This window comes from Capra hircus, assembly GCF_001704415.2.
Source record: "Capra hircus breed San Clemente chromosome X unlocalized genomic scaffold, ASM170441v1, whole genome shotgun sequence".
NCBI classification, from domain to species: domain Eukaryota; kingdom Metazoa; phylum Chordata; class Mammalia; order Artiodactyla; family Bovidae; genus Capra; species Capra hircus.
Genome location: NW_017189516.1, coordinates 36,643,450 through 36,648,034, shown reverse-complemented (window position 1 = coordinate 36,648,034; position 4,585 = coordinate 36,643,450).

Genomic DNA, 4,585 nt, shown 5'->3' with positions numbered 1-4,585 from the left:
ATTTGAAAAATATGTTTTTGTTCCTTCATCATAGTTTTAACTAATGTATTTCAATAACACGACTTTGGAAAGTGAGAAAGAACAAAAAAAATCAATGACTAAAAATTAATTCCTGTAAAATATCAGGGAATCAATTGGAAGGTGAATGAAAATACTCTAAACATTCAAAAACTCTTAAATAAAACTGCATGCATTATATTTGTTGATAATCACTTAAAACTTTTTTTCGTTATTCATTAAGCAAAGGATAAAAGGAAAATTTAGCAGGTGAATCAGACCTGTTCTACATGGTCTTATACTAGTTTTCTCTCTTTGAGCTCCTTATTTTGGTTTGTTTGCTTGTTTTTGTTTTTTTACTTTTTCTTTTTTTTTTTGGCCATGCTTCATAGCTTGTGGGATCTTAGTTCCCCAACAAGGGATCAAACCCAGGCCACAGCAGAGAAAGCACCAAGTTCTAACTACTGGACCATCAGGGAATTCCCTGTACTCCTTATTTTTGATGCAATAAATATTTCATGATAAGGTTCAAGTGTGGCCATAATATTGGCCAACTGGGCAGCCAAAATAGCTACAGATTATAACTGAATTGTAAGCAAGTGCTAGAATTTTCATTTCCATTTAAATGAGTACAGAAACTACTTTGTATCACAGAAGTGATGTTTATAATTTTTCCCAATTTTAAAGAGTTTGGGTGATTTCAATTTTTCCAGAAAAAATTCTTAACATCTAACATATTTTGTAACCCAAGAGAAATACACAAATGTTGAACATGTTTGAAAATATGGTCTATATTGACAGTGGGAACAGCAAAACCCAAAAGTAAATGTACTTTTTTCTGAAAGAAAAAAAAAAAAAGGCAATTCAAAAAGAGTACAAGTTTAGTTTCTGCAACTAGAAACAATGCAACATTGATTTGGCCTGTTCTAAATCCTTCTGGGAACTCATAACTGGTTGAAGAGTAAAATGTCATGGAATTACAGTTGTTAAGTTTTCTAAGGCATGTGGCTTACATATGCTATGTGGAATAATATTCATGTCCATATAATACTCCACAGAACAGTTACATTATTCATAATATATATTTGTATGTAAGTGTATATATGTGGCAGAAGATATGCACAAATATATAAATAAACATATGAATGTGCACCGTCTATTTTTATTCATTATAAGCTTGGAAAACTGAAAATAATGCTTTTAAAACTATTCATCCACATATATGGGCATTTCCCTCCAAATATCAAGTGTGTTAAACAGTGAAGAAAACTATTCACAACAAAACATTTCAGACAGAAATGGAATCACAAAAATCTGTTACATATTCTAAGTTTTATGTATTATTTGTGTGTACACAGGGAAGCAGTTGCAAAGAAAAAAACAATTTGAATTTGAATTTGAAACTGTGTAGAAAAATTCTATACCTTAAGATATACAAAACAGTACCAGACAAGAGCTGTATAGATAACCTTAAGAATAAAAGTCACATTATGTGCAGGGCTAAACCATTTCAAAGAGATTATCTGATTAATTAGCAATGGTAAAGATTTGCATAACTGCTTGGAAACTAATTGCTTATTTTTTTCTTTCTGTTAGTTGAACTGGTACTTGGCAATTGTATATAACTATATTTTGGGTGTGAGTCGTATCTATTTGTCCAGAGAGCAAAAATAAAAATAAGCAGATAAATACAGATTAAATCAAATTACAAGATTAAGATAATTTACAGAAATTGAGAAACTGGTCTAATTTAACATCCAGTATTACAAACCGTATTTATTTCTAATATATGTCTAACAATGCACAATTTAATTTAAAAATGACCCTTACTCCTGCCCATCCAGCATCCTTATCTTCCATGTTAACAGAATCCCAATTTTGTTCATACATGAAGGAGCACTGTGCTCAGGGAATGTGCCAATCCCAAGGAAGAAAACATGATTGTCCCAGGACAGTCACCTGTTTCTTTTTTGCTATTAATTGACCAGAATGGAGTCATCTTGGCATGCCTAAGAACACTTAAACTGACAAGGACCCTGTGGGGATCTGGGGCATGGAAGCTTTTCTGTCTCCATTTCTTGTTTGTGGGGAATAGATTCCAGTTTCTGAGACCTTCCCTGAGTCCTAAAATGCAGGTTTAAACAGTTGCTCAACAGGGAAGGGAAGATGCTACTCCAGAGACAAGGAAGGGGCAGTCAAGAAACAATAGTGCAGCCTTGGGGCAAAGTCCTGGTTCCACCTCAGTTCAGTCCAGTTCAGTTGCTCAGTTGTGTCCGACTCTTTGCTACCCCATGGACTGCAGCACGCCAGGCTTCCCTGTTCATTACCAACTCCCGGAGTTTACTCAAACTCAGGCCTATTGAGTGGGTGATGCCATCCAACCATCTCATCCTCTGTCGTCCCCTTCTCCTCCCACCTTCAATCTTTCCACCTCAAGGGATACACATAACAATATCTTTGAGCTCTTACAGAACTAAAGTCGCCAACAAATGAAAGATGTCAGCATTCTTCACTCCAGATTAAAGGAGCAAGAGCTCTTCAAGAGACGACTGGAGGTCAGATCGAAGAAGTACAGGCCCCCTATGTACCCTAATCCTTATCAGCAAATGCACCTTTCAACCACTGCTATAAAACACCTCACCAGGTTAGGACATACAAGGGATACAAGCCTGCTGTGTCACCTTTTAACTGGCAAAGCAATAATGCTATTCTTTTCTACTTCACCTGAAACTCTGTCTCTGAGATGTGATTCAGTGTTGGGGTACAGAGGCTGGATTTGGTATCACTACCTTTGCACTCTTTGCAGCATGAGATGATACATCTCTATTTCACAAGTATGTTTAATTGCTGGCCAGGTCTATGGCAGTATATGCAAAAGATATATGACAAATCTAGATTTCTTACACAATGATACATTAGGGGATAATTTTTATATTAACAAAGTATCTTCTTCCCAAAGATTCTAAGACTACACGGTGTTGATGGTGTAAGTAGCTTATGGACCATATTTGGAGAAAATAATATCTTAAAGTAATTCCATGGAGAAATGAATAAAATGAGTAAAATTTGGTTAATTAAAGAAAAAAAGCAAATATTAATATGTGAACTAAGAACTTTCTAGTTGGAGATGGTTGCAGACTTTTGAATTTACTGATGACTAAAATAAGTACAACTAAAACAAAAATGCCTTAATGTCAATACTTAACTACTCAAATATTTGAGAAGCCATACTAAAATCTCAGTTTGTAAATCTGTAGCCTGCAAAACAATTTCAACTTTGGTTATATAAATGGGAATAAATATCTTGAAGTCAATCTTATACACAGCATTTTCTAGCATTTAAGAGGCATGGAAGAGAAACAATTTATATGTGAGAATAAATGGAAGAGAAAATGGTAGTCAGCCATTTTGAAGTTATTTACATGAAAGGATAAAACAAACATCAAGGTGGCTGCCAGAGAAAGATGTGGAAAATTTTTCTCTTTTTTTCTCAAGTGCCATTTCCATTTTTCTTTTTATCTTATCTGCCCATCTCACTTGCTTACTTTACCTCAAGTTGCCTTCTCTTGGCCACGACATTTTGGCTACGTTTCTCTTTTCTTTAACTTATCTGTTTAGTCTCTGCCTTCCACAGTTCTTTGCTTTGCTTGTCAAACATACAAAAGGACAAGTGACTAGTCTCATTAGATATCCACATAGCTGGAAAAACATTATTTCTGGATGTATGTTTGTATGAGTTTGTTTCCAGAAGAGATTAGGGTTTGAGTCAGTATACTAAGAAAAAAAATAATCACCCACCCCCAGCAGTAGGGGTTGTCCAAGGTTGGGGTAGGGATAGGAGACACATCATCTCATCCCTTGAGGGCCTGGATAGGACAGAAAGGTGGAGATATGGCAATCTCTCTCAAGAAGAGAGAAACTGGAATGTCTAACCCCTACTTCCCTAGGACATAGGAGCTTCTGCTTCTCACTGCCTTTGGACTCCATGACTAATCAGTGGCCCCTTGGTTCTCAAGCCTTTAGCCTTGGGTCAGAAGTTACAGCATCAGCTACTCTGGCTCTCAAGCCTTTGGACCCTAAATGAATTACAATACCAGTTTTTCTGGTTCTCCAGCTTCCAGACACCAGACTGTGGGACTTCTTGGCCTCCATAACCACCTGAGCCAATTCATATAATAAATCTCCTCATGTGTGTGTGTGTGTGTGTGTGTGTGTGTGTGTGTGTGTATGTGCGTATATATATATATATATTTATATCCTGTTTTTATTTCTCTGGAAAACTCTAATACATCGGGAATTTTTATCAAAAAACACTCACACATACATCACATTTAAAAGATTAATGAAAAATGTACTTCCTCTCTTTAACTTAATATTATTAATATTTAGGTATTTCCTCATAAGGAAAATAACCCATGATTGGCCATTTATACTCATATTGCATGTTTGTATTGGTATTTTCACAAGAACAATGCTATATTTCTCCTTGATTAATTTCAGCCAATAATAGTTTCTCTATCTTACAGTTCAGTTGAGTGACTTTGGGGCTTCCCTCATAGCTCAGTCGGTAAAGAATCTGTCTGAAATG